Source organism: Sminthopsis crassicaudata, chromosome 5 (genome assembly GCF_048593235.1).
Source record: "Sminthopsis crassicaudata isolate SCR6 chromosome 5, ASM4859323v1, whole genome shotgun sequence".
Classification (NCBI taxonomy): domain Eukaryota; kingdom Metazoa; phylum Chordata; class Mammalia; order Dasyuromorphia; family Dasyuridae; genus Sminthopsis; species Sminthopsis crassicaudata.
The window spans coordinates 141877404-141899710 of NC_133621.1; positions in this window are offsets into that span (position 1 = coordinate 141877404).

The window sequence follows — 22307 nt, forward strand, 5'->3', positions numbered from 1 at the left end:
TTTAAGAATGACCGTGAGAATCTCAGAGGAAGAGGTCCCATTGATAGGACTGAATTTTCTGTAACGAGACCCTGTCAAAAAAACCAAAACAAAAATAAACAAACGAACGAACAAAAACCAGCTGTCTCGATTGCAGTTTTCTAAATGGCAAAGAAAATTAAAGAGTTTGGAATCTGTATTGGACCTTTATGGACACACAGGACGTGATAATGGTATATACAATGGCTATTCCTTTTTTCTTGCCTAATCTTATCCACAGTAAACAGAAAGCTGGCGGGGTTAATTTTCTTCAGTGGCCACACAAGTAGAAATACGTAAGTTAAGCTAATTTCAATTTTCTAAAATTTTTACTTGATTTCTTCAAGAATAGCTTTAAAATTTTCTTTCTTTCTGTAACCAAGAAGAAAGCTGTCCTTCCATTCCTTTCCACTAGGTGCTCCTCCATGCCAAAGCTACTGAAACATTGAGTGACAGCCTGGGGATGGTGATGACTTCGATTTTATTGTTATATTCACTTTAAACACATACTCCTTTTCGGTTGGGTTATCATCATCTGTAATTCATATTTTCTTATTCACATAAAGCATTTCCTCTGAATAATCACGTCAGCCTTTCATCATGTTGGAAATACTTCAAATTCTTAGATTTCTAAACTCGATTCTTAAAATTTTTTTAAAAATCAGGAAAATGTAGATTTATAGCTGAATTTTTAAAAATTGTCCAAGTGTAATATTATAGAACCTACTTGGTGATTAAGAAATGCCTGTGGACATTTAAAGCAAAAATATTTCCACTGTAACAGGAATTTCTATCTTTTTTTTTTTTTTTTGGACTCTTGGGTGAAGAGAAAAAAAAAAAGTTAACACACCCCAGATTAAGAAATAATTTATAAAATGAACCTCCCTGCTCTGTGTATATTTATCACTGACCCAAGTACATCCATTTTGGATATTGACCAAGATGTCATCTATTATCTTAAAATTTTCTATCTAGAGAAAACAAAATAGAAAGATAACTGAAAAAATAAAATAAATAATAAATAAAACAATAAGACTTAAGGAAATAAATTTAGAACAGAATATTCATTTTTCATTTTTCATGGACTTGTAGATATTAGACCCTAAAATAATAATAATATAGCACTTTAAGGCTTACAACCTGATTTAGAAACAGCTCATTTGGTCCTCACAACAGCCTCATGGGGTAAATACTACCTGGACTATTTAAACAAGAAAATGACTAAAGAACCAGATAATAGGGATTCTAACAACAAACTACTAATTTCAGCTTCATTATTCTTAAAATCACACCATGCTATGTTTCCAAGATAAAAAATCAAAACCCATAATCTTCCACTTTATCATTAATGTGATTTTTTCAAAAGTCTTGACAGAACAAGCTAATTGTTCCCAGAAATGAAAAATAATGCTCTATTGTTCTTTAAAATAATAAATCAGTTGGTTTCAAGCAATTATTTTTTAATCAATGTCTTCCCAAGTTCTGCTGGGAATTTTAGTAACCTCCCTCCATTGTTAGTCCATTGGCTATATAATCCATATGGATTGTAAGTGAATATTTTATAACCAAAATGAGAACATGAACACCATTGACCATGGACAATTGCCAAAGGTAAATCCTTCTAGTTATTAGTTCATCTTCTTCCTACTTTGTGTCATTATACAACTTACAGAGTCTTGCTTTTATTTCAGATCAAGTTTCAAGGAGAAACTTTGTGATACATTGTACCAAAAAAAAAAAAAATCCTACAAGAGATATTAGGGAAGGGAATAGTCACATATTAAGCACCAGAAACTTTACAGATAACTCACATGACCCACACAATGGCCCGGGAGAGTAGGCACTGTTATTGTCCCCATTTTCAATAGAAGAAACTAGGGCAGACAGGTCAAATGACTTGGCCAAAGTCATAGAGTTAGTATAGTGTCTCAGGCCAGATTGAAACTTGTTTTCTAGAATAGTATTGTACTAGACTCATTCCACTTTGACACACAGGAAAGACAAAACAGTTATTCTTTGTTAGAAGGTTTAGTGATACCCTTAAATCTATTTCCTTAAGAAAAGCTTTTATCCCCTGTGACCTATTACCTATCTTTCCAACAGTTTTTTTTTTTTTTTTTTATCAAAAGCTATTTTTAATACTTTTAAAGAAACTTAAAAGGATATTTTTATTATGCTTTTACACTGGGAACTTCAGAATATGGATTATGTTTAATAAGTCTTTACGAATGTAGGCAAAGATGGCTTTCAACTCTTGTATAAGTTCACAAGCTAACACATACTTTCTTACTATCTCTTTATACACACACATAAAACACATGTACATATATATGTACTCATACATATGTTATATATATAGCACACCATCTGAACATACTGCTAGGGAGTCCTTATCTTTCAAAGCAGAATTGAAGACTGATCCTTTAATCTTCTGAAGTTGATTAGGCTATTTTCTTCTTTGGAGATGTATTGAAGTCCAGCTTCAGTAGTGAAATAAGGGTTGAAATAAGGGTGTGTTATGCAGGAGTTAGGCAGAAAGAATTTGATGTGAACTCTTCAAATTTTATTGATCAGAGAGACAAATATATATATATATATATACCTCCAATGCTTATAAACTTGATACAAAATATACTCTTTGATATTCTTATATTCTTTCTAACAAGCACAATCTATTGAGATGCAAATGATTAAGACAGATTTTAACAGAGATGTCAATCGTTGAGATACACATCAGAATTAAAATTATCATAGCAATGTCCTCAAGTACCTTTCTCCAAAATGCCTTTAGTCTCCATTGTGGGCTACTTTTCCTGTCCTAAGTTCAAAAGAGTATGTCTTTGATCCATTATATAGCTGAGTTTTTATTCTGCTTCATTGCCAGGTTTCTTGTCAATATATTTAGTGTATCTCTGCTATTCAATAAGAAAAGGGAAGCTAGTGAACTAAGTTACTATAATATTCAAGACCCGGATTGGATTCTTACCCCTGGCCCTCTACAACTCCCTGTTCTTGTTTAAAAGATGAAATCTATGGACTTTTGTTCTCATAGTTGAGAATGATTGCAGAACATTCTTAAAAGCACAAGGGGCTAAGCCAATTAGTAGCAAAATAAAACATCTAAGAGAAGAACAAAATGTAAAAGCATAAATTCAGATTATTTACAAGATTTATCTTTTTAACCACTGGAATATTTGGTTGTTATGCTGTCAGTGATAAGAGAAAGGAAAGGGGGGACCCTGTTTGTCGGCACATAGATAGTAAGATAATCCCAAGAGGCACAGTGTCCCCTGTAAATGAATTTACAGGCCCCGAAAACCTAGATTGATAAAAGAGGTTTATTGTAGGAATTTGGAAGTAAAGTTCAGTTAGAAAGATGCCAGGGCTAAAGGTGGCCGCTGGGCAGGCAGGAACCTTACATGGCCGGAAGGATACCATGTGTTGGGGGGAAGGGCTCCTGCAAAGAGAACACTCCAGCTTGGCTCTTTTATACCTAGAAAGGGATGGGCTGTACCCCAAGTTCTTAGCGGGCTTTTCAGCTAGCTCAGATCAAGCTGGGGAAAGCTGAGCAGACAGTGGGGCCTGGGCCCGGATATTCAAAAGGATGCTTTTGACCAGGATTTGTGAATCAAGGTCAGCCATGGGTGTTGGGCAATCAGAAAGGAATCTTAAAGGGACCTCAACCCCTATCATCAGGACAATTGCATGTACACTACTACTTACCATGTTTTCTGCTAAAAAGTTAGCTGTGAGATTCCAAATTGTTTATATGATTCCCTAACCATATTAATGATTGTTGCACTAAGTTTAATTCTTGCTTTAACTCATAATGTATATTAATTGTTCTAAAAAACTTATGGTATATTTTTTGCTAATTTACCTGTGAATGGAGCAGTCAGAACAGATTTTGTAAGAGCTATAGCTGAAACAGCAAGTGTTGTAATAGTTGATATATCTGCTAGAATTCCAACAGTAAGTAATTCCACAAATCTCTTTTACTATTACTATTTTCTAATTTTCCTTGGATGTTTCAAACCTGTTCGCCTGCTGACCTATGCCAATTGAGATTAATCTTATTAGACATTATCACATAGTATGGATGTTCCATAATAACAGTCATAGGTAGTGAATTTGAGAATATTTTGAATAGAAGTAAGACATTGGAATAAAACACAGTTGTAACATTTTACAAGATATCCTTCTAATACATTCATGATTTGGATTCTAATGCCATTCCTTAAAACAGTATCTGTAGTTAGAAATATCTCCAGTTATTTTTAAATATGTTGTACAGTATATCTTTGAGGGTCTCGAAAACATCATGGAATCCCATATCTGAGATGTGAAAATTTGTGCCATTATAAGTCCCAAGAACATGTAACAGGAGATCTATCCAGAGACTAAATAAGTTGGGAGTCCATTCACCAATATGTAACAGTTCTTCCTTTTAAACAAATGAGGCTCAAAGTCCTTTGGGAGCAGGGGAGATGATTTTATCTTCTGAAACTGCTTTCTGCTCAGAATGAGTGTAGATTTGAGTTATTTCCAGTGTCCCATCTTTTTATGGAAGGGTTAGCAAGATGAAGCTAATTGAAGTATCCAACGGTTGATTTAGTTCCTTGAAGTTGGCTAATGCAGTTGCAACTGACCAAAATCTAAAATATAAAACAAATCTAACAAATAGCGGTTAGGATGATCTGATATAGAAAGACAAGACCATTAGGACTTATATAAGATGTAAAGAAACCAATGTAGATTGGGCAGCAATTTTTCAGGTAATGAAATATATTTGTACCACAGGACCCAGAATATGCCAATTTTAAAGATGTTTCAGTTTTAGTTTCAATTGAACAATAAAATAACACTTTGCTCTTATGACAATTGTGTCAATTATTCTTACATTATTTTGGAAATCTGTAAAGAATTTATTTCACCAAACATTTATATATGACAAATAGATGACTAGGCCACCAAATTATTTAGAATATAATGACTACATATTTTCAGATTGAAAACAAGTTATTATATACTTGAATTTGTTCTTATCATAGGAATTTATTATAAAAAGAAATATGGGGGTAGAAATGATGGGAGGAACCCTGAAACTGTCTCTGCTTTGGTGGGGAGCTGAGGTAAAACACTTGAGAAACTCCTTAAAATAGAGAGTCTCCTTGGAACCCTTGCCTCTTCGAAAGACCCACATCAGGAAATCAAGATAAATAGCTTCATTCTGTTATCTTGAAGGAGACTGGCACACCCCCATTGCTAACATCTTTTATTGAATTAAAGATTAGTCCAGGGACACTCATTTCATTGAAAATCTCTTCAGCTGGAAGATTTTGGTTTGATTTCAACTCAAACTTCCCCCAGCTACCCAGGCAAGATGAAATAGGCATTTGCTAGCTCAATCCTTTGCAGAGGCCCAAAGCAGGAACATAACATGCCAAGGAACTTTTCTCTCTCTCTTGGCATAGCTGCCTGCAAGGGACTCTCTGCCTTCTGAGAAGGCATTCTCTTTTCAGCGTTAACCCCTCTTTATCTTTCTGCCAGGATTCCTCTGCTAGAGGAGGGACCTTTTCTGTTGGGACTTTGCTACTGAGGAAGTTAGCCTCCTAGCAAAAGCTGATTTCTCAGTGCCAATAAACTTCTTTTTGCCAGTCTAACTTTTTAGGTGTGTAAATTCTTTTACAAAGGACCTGCACCAACCAGAAGGGGTTCCCAAAACTCTCTTCCCTGTGCCGAACTTCATCATAATACCATCAAAACGGATTCTTCAGGCCTTAGCCTGAGCATACATATGAAAAAAATGAAGCTTCCTTAGTTTAGATTGATATCTAATTATAATGGTTTTATTTTATCAGACTCAGGAATGATCAAGTAGAAAACAAAAAGAACTGGGAAACTGAGTCACATTGAGCAAAAGCTTTCAACTCTTACCCTAATATAGATTCTCCTTTATTCAGTGTCACATTTCCCTGAGTAGTTTATAAAAAGTGGATTTCTAGTGGGGAGAGAATATATTCTATATTATTTTTACTTTGAGTGTGACAAGAAGGGAAACTACTTGAAGAGAAGTAAAGTGTTTTGGATTCTCCCCTGGCTAATATCTTTTTGCAATCAGTATTTAGCACTTTAAAAGAACAGGTTGTTTCAATGGAGTTTTAACTTGCCTCTGTTTACTGATTGAAAACTGGCTTCTGATCTTATAATTTGAATTGGAAAGACTAATTATATTTTGAAAGGCTTATCCCTTTTCCCTTTCTTTAGTTCTCTAAAGTGTTTTGGTGACCTATCCCCCTAGGTATAAGGATCTGACTTCTCTTTGAGTTTGTGGAATATGAGAGAAATCTGAACAGACAGCCTGGGAGAGAGGAGGAGGTGCTGCTAATTCTTCCCCTCTTCCAGCATTCAGTCTCTGCTTTCCTGCCTTCCTCCAGAGTTCTTGATGTGGGTTATAGTCCCTTTAAGATTCCTTTCTGATTTCCAACCCCCATGGCTGAAGAAGCCAGGACAAATCCTGGTCAAAAGCACTCTTTTGAATTCCAATGGGAGATATCCCGGCTCTTCCAGTCCCTATATATGACCCAACTTGGGCTTTCCCAGCCCCCATTCTAATGATCTGCTCAGGTTTCCCAACCCCCACCCCAAGCACAAAGTTTCCTTCTTATCTAAAAACCCATTGAATTCTATTCAAATTCTAACCCTGGCTAAAGATCAAGCCAGAAGCCAAAATGGGACTCCACCCACGAGCCCCTTCAGATTATCAAAAGCCCACCTATTATAAAAGGGGCAAAACTGGAGTCCACTCTTTGCAGAGATCCCAAACATGGCATCTTTACGCCGGTCACGTCAAGGGTTTCTGTCCACCGGACCTGTAGTTCTGGTGCCCTTTTATCTCTATCTTCAACTTTACTAACTAACCCTCCAAACCCCACAATAAACCTCTTTTATCAATCTAGGTTTTCAGGTCTGTAAATTACAGAGAACTCTTGCACCACTACCAGACCTCATTTAACACTGTATCCTTGCACTGAATCCAAAGGGGCTGCAAGGGAGATCTATTTGACTCCTGGTATCCAGAACCTGCCACTACACCTCAACTAAATCTAATTTCATTTAGATACTCCTTATCTAGTTCTCATCATAATGATAAAAGAATTTAAGGGAATTGTCTCAGAGGGTAGGAGAAATATTCCAAAATAAAGAATACCAAGATTGGAAGAGCTCCCAGATAATATTCTCAGTCCCTGCTATCTGATTGATTTTGCCTTATTCTGGATTCAATGTGTGTACTATATTGATATCAACTGGACAATAATCAATCTTATAAATTTTATCTTATGTATATTCTTTTCTGATATCTGATATCTTATATTCTATATTTATCTGATATTTGATATACTCACTCCTCCCACCCCACTCCCACCTCCTGTCAGCCTGGTGATAAACTATTTCTAATGCTAAATTATTTATAGTGATAAAGTGCCTATTAGTGATCACCTTTTTCCCCCACTTTATCCTCACTTTTTATCTAATTCCCCTTTTACCTGAATATGTCCCCTTCTAAGAGAGCACCCTTCCATGGAAGCTCTGTCTACTCATGAAGTTTCCATCCTGTTCTGGCGCCACTATTGAAGTTCAGCTTCAGTAGTGAAATAAGAGTGTATTATGTAAGAGCCAGGCAGAGAGAATTCAATATGAATTCTTCAAATTTTATTGATCAGAGAGACAGATATATATATATATATATATATATATATATATATATATATATCTCCAATGCTTATAGACTTGATACAAAATACACTCTTTGATAGCCTTATATTCTTTCTAACAAGCACAATCTACTGGCTATTTCCATAGAGATGTAAATAGTTGAAATACAAGTCAGAGGAAAATTATCATGCCAATGTCCTCAAGTACCTTTCTCCCAAATGTCTTTAGTCTACATTGTGGGCTACTTCTGTCCTAAATTCAAAGGTATGTCTTTGATCCATTATATAGCTGAGCTTTTATTTTGCTTCAGTTGCCAGGTTTCTTATCGATATATTAATATGTCTCTGCTATTCAATAAGAAAAGGGAATTTGATGAGCCAAGCTATTGAAAGATTCAAGACCTGGAATGGATTCTTACCTTCTGGTCCTCTACAGAAATGTCCACATTTTTAGAAGTCTGCCTCCTATTTCTGGTCACACTATTTAAAAACACACACATACACATACCTAGTAAAACATGCAAAAAAACAAAAACAAAAACAAAAAAACCCAAAAAGCTCCAAGATATCAAACAAAAGACAGGTGGGGCATGATGGCAGACTTATACCTTTAGAAGTTCAGAACTCTGATGTGATCAATCAGCAAAAAAGCAATCAGATGGCAGAAAGGGTTTACATGATCAATCAGCAAAAAAGCAATCAATGGGAGAAAGGGATTGCAATTGGAGAGAATATAGGCTTTTTAACCCAACAGAAGAGTGCAAGCAGCTCCAATGTAATTTCCAGGTGATGAGAAGAGATTTAGAAAGTGGTAAACAGAAGGGACTAGATAGGTTAACTGTTTGGGAGAAAGGGTTTGCTTATCTCTACAGATGGAGAAGGAAACAAGATGGGTGGCAACAAGCACCTGGAGAGAGACAGAAAAAGAGAAAAACCTCGAAACAAAGGAGAAGACCTAAGAACAAAATCTGCAGGAATTTCCAAGGAAATACTAAAGAAGGGAAAGGGACCTGTATGTGCCAAAATGTTTGTGGCAGCCCTTTTTGTAGTGGCTAGAAACTGGAAAATGAATGGATGTCCATCAATTGGAGAATGATTGGGTAAATTATGGTATATGAATGTTATGGAATATTATTGTTCTGTAAGAAATGACCAACAGGAGGAATACAGAGAGGCTTGGAGAGACTTACATCAACTGATGCTGAGTGAAACGAGCAGAACTAGGGGATCATTATATACTTCAACAATGATACTGTAGGAGGATGTACTCTGATGGAAGTGGATATCTTCAACATAGAGAAGAGCTCATCCAATTCCAATAGATCAACGATGGACAGAATCAGCTACATCCAAAAAAGGAACATTGGGAAATGAGTGTAAACTGTGAGCATTGTTTTGTTTTGTTTTGTTTTGTTTTGTTTCTCTTCCCAGATTATTTTTACCTTGCAAATACAATCCTTCCTTTGCAACAACAACAACAATAAAATTCGATTCTGCACATATATATTGTACCTAGGATATACTATAAGATATTTAATATGTATGGGAATGCCTGCCATCTAGGGAAGGGGGTGGAGGGAAGGGGGGGAAAAACTCGGAACAGAAGGGAGTATAAGGGATAATGTTGTAAAAAAAAAATTACCTATGCATATGTATTGTCAAAGAAAATGTTATAATTATAAAAATTAATAAAAAACAATTTTAAAAAATCTGCAGGAATTGTTGGATTCTGTAACACAAGATGAAACTATTACAGGACTTTAAAACTTGCAGGAATTATTGGGTTCCTAGCACATGAAGTAATGGACAATAGATTCCTTTTGGGCTATTTCTAGGATTTATGGACTTGTATAATTCCTCATGTTGATTCATGTTATTTGTCACATCACTACTAGCCTGTGTTATATTGTTATGTGCTTATGTAACTTATGTATAATATGTATAATACCTCCCATATTAATGTATTTATGTATACCTGTTTTAAGAGTGAGACCCTTCAGAACCCACTAATCTGATTTGATTTCCCATTTCCTTTGGTGTTTTCATCTCCCTTCCTGAGTTGTCAGGGAGGGTGTGACCACCTATGTTCTAAAACCAAAAGAAAGTGAGATATATTATGGGCCAGTACTTGAAACAAGGTGCTAAGGCAGTGGAATTGATAGAGACAATGGTTGTTTAGCAAGATGCTTAACAATTCTCTAGTTCAGTACATGTACTTAGTGCTTACTATAATTCTACAAGATTTACACCTTTGATAAGAGAGCATATAAGCTTGGACAAACTCAGTCAGAATCAGAACTGGAAGACAGAGACCGTGGTGGTGGTCCTCCCACCTCTGTTCCCTCTGTTCCCAGAGACCCCAAGGAAACAGAACCAAAAGAGAACATTACAATATATGAAATGGAAACTCTCCAACCACTACTTACACCTCCCTTCTTTCTCTTTCCTCTTTTAAAAAAAACTTTTTCAAATACAATAAAGCAACCCCAAGATCTTTGTTTTTCTAATTTAACTTCTGAAGAATCTTTGAAAATATTAAGGTTCTACAAGATCACTTGTGTTTTTTCCTCTCCTTATTAATTAGATTAATGAAGTAATACTACTTCATTATTTAGGTCCTTTTCTAACTTACCTTTCTAGATTTCTTTAGATTCCCTTGTTGATTTTCAAACTTAACAACTCAGCTGAGGTCTTTTCATTAAAAATCCATTTTTTTGTCAGTTTAGCATTATAATTATCTTTGCAAGGAAAGTCATCTTTTATTGTAAGCCTTTTTCTTTTGCATACAATAGATACAATACATTAGAACTAACCTCTCTATCCCAAGTCCCTTTGCTTTTTTTTCAGTTTTTTTTTAGAAATGACAGCTAAAGACTGTGGAAACTTTGCCAGCCAGCATAGCCATAGTCTTACAGGAGTGGAAGACTTCCAGGGCTGCAAACCAGAAGTACCAACACTACAAAAGCCCTGAAATTCTGGGGCCCAAGAAAGCAGGTTTTGAATGGCTTATACTCATCAATCTCTGAGCTACCAGTACAGGGTCAGAGAAGTAAAGAATAAGGGGAATGGGATAGATTACTAGGTAGGATAGGACACTCTGTATGTAGGAAACGATGCATTTTCCCATGCCTAAAGGAAGAGTACCACAGTTGGGTGGTACTAGTTCTGACCATCCAAAAGTCAGTTATAGCAGAGCTACAACTAAGCTAGTGAACTTTTAATTGCCCTGTCAGAAGTGATAAGTAAAATTAAGGGATTTTAAGGGCTGAAAAAGACTCATAGTACCAAAGATTCCAGGAAGAAATCTCAAAGACCTCAAACATAAACAAATAAATCAACAGAAAAAAATAGTAATACAGAAGAAAATATGGCTTTCAGATCTAGTAAACTAATATAGACACACCTATGCATAAAAACTACAAAATGGACAAAAATACTACAACATTTAATGAGACTAAGTACTCTGTGGAATTTAAGGACAATATGGAACCATAACACACTGTTCTTGAGTGTTTAAAAGAGATGAGAATTCTGAGAGCAAAATTTGTGTCCTGCAAAGCAAAAATAATGATCTGAATAGAAACATTTTAATCTTCAAAAGCAAGCCTCACTAAAGAAACAAAAGAAAAAGCAATAAGTTGGGAATGCAAGTACCTAAAACTAAAAGATAACCTAGAAGAAAAGAAAAAAAATTAAAAGAAAATATGCTTAGTATTCAAGCAAACTTGTCTCAAAGACAAGATGTATAGAAACATAATAAAAATCATAGATCTCTTAGAAAAGTTAGAACAAAAAAATTAACCCCATAATTAAGGAAATAGAAGGAGAGCTGCCTAGAAATTCTGAACTTTGCAAATTAAATTTTAATTAAAAGAATTCCTAGGATCTTATCCAAAAAAAAAAAAAAAAAAAAGCAATACTACTTTCTCTAAAATACAAATTGGTTAAATTTAACAATTCAGAAACCACAAGTTCTGTAAATCATTTTCAACACATCAAATTACACAAGATTATACCACATCCATTAGAAAAAGGAGGGAATGGAATAATGTATTCCAAAGAGCATTAGCACTCAGGAGGGAGTCCAGAATGACACTTCCACCTTAATTATGTGGGATAAAATATGGACATTTAAAAAAGTTTGAAACATTTTTAGAAAGAATACCAGAACCAAACAAATTATTTACTTCTTGAACACTTCAAACACAGAAATGCAAGAGTGAATAAATGTAGGCAGCAAAAGAATGGCCAAAAAGAGACATTTTTCCTAAATGCATAAGGAAATGGATGAGTAGGAATATAGAAATATGTGAGCAGTGACAGTGAAGAAATGGACGGGGCCATAATGGACAGAATCTGGTTAAAAAAAAAAAAACACCTGCCTATAGAATACTGTTTTTGTAGGACTGCATTACAACACAGGAAAGTACATAAAGAAGAAGGGGAACATGAGGATAGGAGAGGAGTATATAATGTGCTTGATTGAAATCAAGGAATAGCAATGAGAGAAAGGTGGCATCTATAGTATTAAAAAGAGAAGAACCTATGGACTTGGAAATGTGGAGGAGGAGGAGTCCATCCTTTGGAGGTGGGAGGGGGTTCCACTGATGGGGAGGGGGTTCCACTGCTGAATGTTCCTATGATTGAAGGGAAATGAAAACCTTACAGTAGATGAGGCCTGAGGGATTTGATGCCTGAAAAGTCAACCTGTCCTGGCTAGGTCTTAGTGAGGGAAGAAGGTGGGAGTTGGAACTCTTGGGGACAACTCACCTAGAGCAGTGGGAGAGCATGGACCCAGGAAAAAGATTTTCAGGCAAATGTAAAGTGAGAAAAAAGTCAATGATAAAGGGTATAGATCATTGGGGGAATGAGGAAAAGAGGAGGTGTCATCCTATGGGGCAATATCCTCTCTGATATCTGCAATAATCAACATTGTTCTATGTCTTCTGATATCTGTAATAATTGACATTGTTCTGAGATGAGGCACAATGGAAAAGGGGAATCCATGAGGTAAATCCTACAAGGCAGAAAGCATTTAATATCTAAATGGAAACTTTGTATGAAGAATACAGAGGAGAGAGAGACCAGATTATAGGGAACATGAATCAGCAAATAAGAGTTTAGAAGAGATAGACAATGAAGAGAGTAAAAGAAATTACTTTTTGAAAGGGGTGCAAAGGGATGTTTTAAAAAACCTAATAAATTTCACTAATTAAAAGGGAAGGAGAAGAAAGTAACCTGCTTGAGAGGGAAAAAGGAGGGGGGAAAATATATAATCAGATAAAAATCAGGAGAGAGGGAACTAAGAAAATCTTAAAGGGAAAAGTTAGCAAAGAAGAAGAGGGACTTGGAAGAGAGCCAGGGAGAAAAGAGCCATTAAAAAAAAAGATTAAAGTATTTAAAGTAACCCAATACTAGGTTTACAACTAGAAAGGAAAAAATATTGAAAAAAATTTATAGCTGGTAGAAAAGATAAACAATTTACAACTTTAAATGTGAACAGGTTAAACAAGCCAGTAAAATTTTTTTAAAAAGTGACATAAAGAAAACACTGCAATCTATTGCTTACCAGAAAAAAAAAAAAGACACACAAAATAAAATGACGAATAGGAAAAAAGATTATGCATAAGCAAATCCAAAAAAGCAAGAATAAAAATAATTATCAAGCAACATAAAATTTCTGGGATGCAGCTATATCTTCACACTCATAGATCAGCAAAATTAGAAAAGATTAATGAACTGAATGTGCATTTTAAAAAATCAGGAAGATGACACACAGAAAGGGGTCTTAAAAATTAGAGGGAAAATGGGAGAAAGAAAACAAAGAAATGATAAAACTAAAAGCTGTTTTATTAAAAGACTAATAAAATCAATAAATTCATGACTAATCATATTTAAATCTTATTTTAAAAGAAAACACTATTTTTAAAGCAAATGAGCAGGTGAAATCACAACAAAACCAGAAAGGAATAATCAGAATATTTTAAACACATTTATAAACCTAACAAAACTGGGAATATAAAAGAGAAATAAATTCAAATATAAAATACACCAAACTATCAGAAAACCATATAGAGATTTTAAATTACTTGATTTCAGAAAAGGAGAAAGATCTAGCTATAAAGGAAATACTAAAGGAAAATTTTTTAATTTTTTATTATATATATTTTTATAATATCCCTTGTATTCATTTTTCCAAATTATCCCCCCCCCTCCGCCTACTCCCTCCCCCCATGACAGGCAATCCCATACATTTTACATGTGTTACAATATAACCTAGATACAATACATGTGTGTAAATACCATTTTCTTGTTGCACAATAAGCATTAGATTCCGAAGGTACATGTAACCTGGGCAGACAGATATTAGTGCTAACAATTTACATTCACTTCCCAGTGTTTCTTCTCTGGGTGTAGCTACCTCTGTCCATCATTGATCAACTGGAAGTGAGTTGGATCTTCTTTATGTTGAAGATTTCCACTACCATCAGAATATATCCTCATACAGTATTGTTGTTGAAGTGTACAGTGATCTTCTGGTTCTGCTCATTTCACTCAGCATCAGTTGATTTAAGTCTCTCCAGGCCTCTCTGTATTCCTCCTGCTGGTCATTTCTTACAGAGCAATAATATTCCATAACCTTCATATACCATAATTTACCCAACCATTCTCCAACTGATGGACATCCATTCATCTTCCAGTTTCTAGCTACAATAAAAAGAGCTGCCACAAACATTTTGGCACATATAGGTCTCTTTCCGCTCTTTAGTATTTCTTTGGGATATAAGCCCAGTAGTAGCACTGCTGGGTCAAAGGGTATGCACAGTTTGATACTTTTTGGACATAGTTCCAAATTGCTCTCCAGAATGGCTGGATTCTTTCACAACTCCACCAGCAATGTATTAGTGTCCCAGTTTTCCCACATCCCCTCCAACATTCATCATTATTTGTTCCTGTCATCTTAGCCAATCTGACAGGTGTGTAGTGGTATCTCAGAGTTATCTTAATTTGCATTTCTCTGATCAGTAGTGATTTGGAACACTCTTTCATGTGAGTGGATATAGTTTCAATTTCTTCATCTGAGAATTGTCTGTTCATATCCTTTGACCATTTATCAATTGGAGAATGGTTCGGTTTCTTATAAATTAGGGTCAGTTCTCTATATATTTTGGAAATGAGACCTTTGTCAGCACTAAAGGAAAATTTTTTAAGCGTTAGTACCCATACTTCACAAATTCTCAAAAGTGAAAAACCCTACCAGAATCCTTGAATGAAACAAATATTATCCTAATTTCTAAATCAAGGAAAGATAAAATATAGAAAACTATAGGCAAATATCATTAATGACTTAAAAATTTTAGACAAAAGTCTATCAGATTATAATGATTTATCTGAGAAATCATTTATCAAGTATTTACCAGGAATAAAAAGGATGGTTAAACATAAATCATATTAAAACTCTAAACATACAAAACCAAAATGTTCATCTTAGATAAAGATGACATTTGAGAAAGTATTAACAATCTTTTATGGTAAAAAAACCCTACAAAGTATAGACTCAGACTTTTTAAAAAATCATAAAAAAGCAACTAAAATCAAAAGCAAAATCATGTGCAGTGGGGATACATTGGAATCTTTTCTAATATAGAGTGAAGAAAAGGTGGTCACTCTCCCCACTAATATTTGATACAATTCCGAAAATGCAGCAATAGCAGTAAGACAAAGAAATTAAAGAAAAATAGATACAAAGAAGACACATCTATTCCTGTTTGCTAATGAGATGATATTTTAAAATCTCTTTGGGATATAAGCCTAGTAGAAACTCTGCTGGATCAAAGGGTATGCACAGTTTGATAACTCTTTGAGCATAGTTACAAATTGCTCTCCCAAATGGTTGGATGTATTCACAATTCCACCAACAATGTATGTGTCCCAATTTTCCCACATCCCCTCCAACATTCTGCATTACCTTTCCCTGTCATTCTAGCCAATCTGACAAGTGTGTAGTGGAATCTTAGAGTTGTCTTAATTTGCATTTCTGTGATTAATAATGACTTGGAGCATTTTTTCATGTGGCTAGAAATAGTTTCAATTTCTTCATCTCAGAATTGTCTGTTTCTATCCTTTGACCATTTATCAATTGGAGAATGGTTTGATTTCTAATAAATTCTCTATATATTTTGGAAATGAGGCCTTTATCAGAACCTTTGACTGTAAAAAATGTTTTCCCAGTTTATTACTTCCCTTCTAATATTGTCAGCATTAGTTTTGTTTGTATAAAATTTTTTCAATTTGATATAATCAAATTTTTCCATTTTGTGATCAATAATGATCTCTAGTTTTTCTTTGCTCATAAATTTCTTCCTTTTCCACAGGTCTGAGAGGTAAACTATCCTATGCTCTTCTAATTTATTTATAATCTCATTCTTTATGCCTAGGTCATGAATCCATTTTGACCTGATCTTTGTGTATGGTGTTAAGTGTGGTTAATGCCTACTTTCTGCCATACTAATTTCCAATTTTCCAGCAATTTTTATCAAACAGTGAATTCTTATCTCAAAAGCTGGGGTCTTTGGGGTTTTTCAAACACTAAATTATTGAACCTTTGAACCTAACCTATTCCACTAATCAACTAGTCTATTTCTTAGCCAATATCAAAAGGTTTTGGTAACCATTGCTTTATAATATAATTTTACATCTGGTACAGCTAGGCCACCTTCATTTGATTTTATTTTCATTAATTCCCTTGAAATTCTTGACCTTTTGTTTTTCCATGTAAACTTTGTTATTTTTTCTAGGTCATTAAAATAGTTTTTTGGAAGTCTAATTTACTAAATAAATAGATTAGTTTAGGTAGTGTAGTATTGTCATCTTTATTATATTTGCTTGCCTAATCCAAAAGCATTTAATATTTTTCCAGTTGGTTAAATCTAACTTTATTTGTGTGGAAAGTGTTTTGTAGTTTTGTTCATATAGTTTCTGATTTTCCCTTGGCAGATAGATTCCTAAATATTTTATACTATCAGTAGTTACTTTAAATGGAATTTCTCTTTGTAGCTCTTAACTGTTGGGTTTTGTTAGCGATATATAAGAATGCTGATAATTTATGTGGGTTTATTTTGTATTCTGCAACTTTGCTAAAGGTGTGGATTATTTCTAATAGCTTTTTAGTAGCATCCCTGGGGTTCTCTTAGTATACCATCATGCCATCTGCAAAGAGTAATAGTTTGGTTTCCTCATTACCTATTCTAATTCCTTTAATTTCTTTTTCATCTCTTATTGCCAAAACTAGCATTTCTAATACAATATTGAATAGTAATGGTGATAGTGGGCAACCTTGTTTCACTCCTGATCTTATTGGGAATGGTTGAAGTTTTTCCCCATTACATATGATGCTTACTGATGGTTTTAAATAGATGCTACTAATTATTTTAAGGAAAAGTCCATTTATTCCTATACTCTCAAGTGTTTTTAATAGGAATGGATGTTGGATTTTATAAAATGCTTTTTCTGCATCTATTGAGATGATCATATAATTTTTGTTAATTTGATTGTTAATATGGCCAATTATACTGATAGTTTTCCCAATATTGAACCAGCCCTGCATTCCTGGTATAAATTCTACTTGGTTATGGTGTATTATCCTGGGGATGATTTTCTGTAATCTTTTTGCTAATATCTTATTTAAGATTTTAGCATTATATTCATTAAGGAGATTGGTCTATAGTTTTCTTTCTCAGCTTTCAACTTACGTGGTTTAGGTATCAGTACCATGTCTGTGTCATAAAAGGAATTTGATAGGACTCCTTCATTCCCTATTTTTTCAAATAGTTTATATAACATTGGGGCTAATTGTTCTTTAAATGTTTAAAAGATGTATTCTTAACCACATAAGAAATAGAAGCAATTGGATTTTTCTGACAAGGGTTTGATATTTAAGGTATATAAACAAGACTAATAGCCATTTAAAGAATATGAATAAATAGTTCTTAAAAGAATTGTAAAACAATCACACACACACACACACACACACACACACACACACACACACACACACACACACTCCAAAATGCTAGTAGAGAAATGCAAATAAAAAAGCTGGTTTTATATCACAACATATAAGTAGAGGGGGAAAGACAAAAAGTGGCAATAGTTAATGTTTGAGGGGTTGTAGAAAGAGAGGCACACTGATATGTTGCTGGTAGAGCTGGAAATGGTATGACCATTTTGGAAAACAATTTGGAATTGCAGATAAAGTAACTAAAAAGGCCATACCCCTTAAACCAGAGACTCCATTACCAGGCTTATTCCCCAAGGAAGCTATTGATAAGAAAAAAAGTCTCTATACACTCCAAAGTATGTGTGTATAGCAGTACTTTTTGAGACAACTAAAAATTGGAAACAATGATACTTAGCAGTTAGGAAACGGTTAAACAAATCGTGGTACATGAATGTGATTGAATAGTACTGGACCATAAGAAATTATTATAGTTAAGGCATTTCAATTATGTCCAACTCCTTGTGATCCCATTTGGGGTTTTCTTGACAAAGATACTGCAGTGGCTTACCATTTCCTTCTTCAGCTAATTTTACAGATGAGGAAACTGAGGCAAAAGGTTTAAGTGACTTGCCCTGGGTTACACAACTAATAGGTGTCTAAGGCCAGATTTGAATCAACGACTTTTCCTGATTCCAAATCTGGCACTCTACCTACTGTGCCATCTACATTGTACTATACAGAGAAGTATGGAAAGATAGATGAACTGATGCAAAGTGAAGTAAGTGGAGCCAAGAATAATATACATATACTATACATAGTATACTACTATATACATAGTAACTACTATAACAATATAAATGGAAAGGACAATGACACCAAAAAAATTATATATGTATATGTATATACATATACATACATACTTAAACATATAACAGTTATCAAGATCAAGTGAGACAGCAATGAAGAGACAGATCTCTGACCTGTAGCATGTCAGGGCTCAGTGACAAGACCCTTACAGCCCCTGGACATCTGAGTTTTCTCCAATCTCAGATCTGCAGGTCCCACAATAGTCATTGCTGGTTTTCAAATTGTCTGGGTTTCTCACCACTTTAGACTGTCCATCCATCCTGTGATTCTCTGCTTTGATTTCAGACACAAAGCTTAGCAGGCTACACATATCTCTGGTAGATCTCAAGACCTGCTTTGAACGCTGTAGTACTAGTTTGCTTATGCTGGCTCTGGCTTTGCTGGTTTGATTGATTATCTGTAGATTTCTGGCTGACTTTTGTGCAGTTTTTGAATGTATGAAATAACTTTCTCATTGGATTTATTGATTCTTATTTTTTAGGTATTTTGGGTTTTTACTTTAGTTGGTATTTGGAAGCTGGGTGGTCTACCATCTTAGTAACTCTTGCACTTTACATGTAAAGGGGGATTGGCTATTCTCAGAGCATATACAGCATATGCTGCCTATTATCAAATCATTTGTTAAGTTTCAAAATATCTTGCAGAGTGTCTATGCCTTTCTGCTATGCTTCCTGATCTGCAGCCTCAGGTGAGAAAAGGAACTAGATCTTCCTCTGGCTGAGGTCTTTCCATCTCCTGTTTTGCATGTCCCCTGAGGGGAAGGTGGCTAAAGGCCCAGGCTGGGTCAACTTCAATCTGCGAGTGCCAGGCAACTTCTACTACCTACTGCCAGTCTGATTTCCCAATTGGAACATGGAGAACATTTGGTGCTAAGATGAGCAATCTTCTCTTTGACTTCAGGCCTTTGATCTCCTTTGGTATCTGTCCCTTGAGGTAAGAGGAAAGTCAGTGGGAAATGGACTGTGCAGGGTCAACTTCCCTCTGTTGTTCCATTTCCTGCCTGAGTAGCAGTATAAAGGGGCCTCTCATATGACTATCTGACCTTGTGCCTTCCATCTCATTCTGCACTCATCTCTAGCCTCCTTTGGGAAGAGGAGTCACTCTACTCAGTGGTCAAAATCTCCATATCCCTGGGATTCTGAATCCTTGTAAATCATCTTAGCCTGTTACCTATACTCACCAAGCAATTCTTTTATTTCCATCACCTTCAACTCTCCATCCCAAAGTTTCATTCAAATACCATTCTTCCTTTTCCACTTACCCTCTGGAATATTTGTTCCATAGGCATGCAACTTTCCTTCATTCTGTTTTTCCCCCTCTCCAATTATCTACATATTTTAGTTCACTAGTCATGGTTGGGGAGAAAAGAATGGATTGGAATATTCCTTGCTCTCCACTGTCACTTCCAGGTTCTTTTCCTATCTCTATCACTGAATAACTTTTCCTCTTTGAGGTTCATCTATTTAGCTCTACTACCCAATCAAAATCCTACTTCTTGTTATCTACAGATTTCCATTCACCTTCTGTAACAGGTTCAGTACATGACACAATTTTCTTGTCTGCTCCAATTCCTGCCTTCATACTAGAGAACCAACACACATATTGGCTTTCTCTTAAACATATTTAATTCAGTTTTCCATCCTCCTTAGTACTTACTCTTCTACCCTACCTCACTCATACTCAAAAATGATCATAATCTTACAGATTCAAGAATTCTAAAATCCCCTTATCTGACCATAATCTATTGCCTTTCAACCTTTGCTTTCCCTTTCCAAACCCTACTTTTCATCCTCTCCAATCCCCTGATTCTTCAATTTCTTCCCAGGCCATCTAACCTTGTAATAATTTCTTTGCTTTTCCCCATTTTAATCTCCTGATAAATCAGTTGAAGTATACAGTCTTTTCCTCTTGAGTCCCTAACCATCTTATTTCATCAATTTTGCCCTGATTGCACCCTGCCAAGCCTCATCCTTGGCTTACTCTCACCATTCATGACCTTCCATACCACATGTAATGCTAAATAAAAGTGAAGAAAATTTCACAACCTTTTTGTCTGTGTTCACTGAAAATTTATATTATACAACCTTAATTGGATCCCCACTGTTGATATACCTCCCTCATTTATTCACCATTTCATTCATCACAGCTGCTTTTCTAAACCTCTTCATTTCTCCTCAAATCTCCCATAGTTCCTCCTCTAACAACCATCTTGGCTGAGAAACTGCCTCCTATTCTATAGAAAAAATGAGGGGGAAGTTGCTTTCCTCTCTTCCTCAAATCATATCACTTATATGCCTTTCATCACTATCTCTATCTTTATTCCTGTTTTACATGAAGTGGCTTTACTCCTTACTAAAAGGAGTATATTTTTCTAACTCTGCCATCTCATTTCCCTAGACCACAGCATTCCAACCTTATACAGTGCAGCTATTTAAAATAGTTTCAAAGAATATTAATATGGCTGATATATAATATAGTTTCCCTATTTTTCTCTTTTGATTAAATTTATTTGAGCTTTTATTTTGTCTGGGATCATTATTACTGTCCCTGCTTTCTTTTTATCTAATAAGTTTTACTCCTGATGTTTATTATTATATTTGTGTATATCTCTTGTTTCCTATTCTTCCTGACTCCTCTGTTTTACCTCTATTCGCTACCTAGTCCTTTTATTACTTAACTCTCTCTCTAAGGATTCTTCATCCTCTCCCCTGACACTTTCCCTTTGCCCTCTTATTTCTATTTGAATTTGGAAGACTTTTATAACCTTCCAAATATATGTGTTTTCTCCTCTTTATCCATTCCTGTTAATCTACACATCTTCTATCCCTCCCCTTATCCTATTGCCTTACCCTTTTATTTCTTTATTTAGAATACTTTCATTCATTTCTAAATATATTTGTTGTTTTTTCTTTAAAAACCCCTCCCTTATTATCTCCCTGCTCTCTATCCCCTTAGTGTTTTACTTCTTTATGAATTTAGAACACTTTTTAACATATGTATATATGTATTATTCTCTCTTTAATCCATTATTCTTCTATGACATTCCTCTGTGTCAATTCTTCCTCTTGCACCTCATTTATATAAGATATTATTCTTTTTTTTACCTTTTTCTACACAGTTTTGCTTTCTAGAATCATACTTGACTCTACATTCCTTCTTTTGAACTATTATTATTATTATTATTAATAACTATTTTTATTCATATAATTTACATTTCCATGCATAAAAAGTAGTTTGTCCTTATCGAGTCCCTTAAAATTAGTATTTGATGTTTGCCTTATATTTCTCTTGGATATTATATGTAAAATTTTCTATTAAATTCAGGTTTTTTTCCAACAAAATCCTGAAAATTGGGCAATTCATTGAATATCCTTTTTTCTTTTTTTTTGTTAATTCCGAACCAACTTTGCTGGGTATAACAGTTTGGGTCACAGCCTCAGTTCTTTTGCTCTTCCTTATATAGTGTTCCATGATCTGAGGTTTTTTATGTAGCTACTTCTAGGTTTTGTGGCTCCACCATATTTGAATTGTTTTTTTCCTTGTTCATAACATTTTCTCCTTGAAGCAGGCGTTTTAGAATTTGGCTATAATATTTCTGTAAGTTTTCCCTATAGGACCTCTTTCAGGTGATAGTAGATTTTTTTTTCTATTTCTACTTTCCTCTCCTTTTCTCTCTTTTGGACAATATCCTTTAATTATTTCTTGTA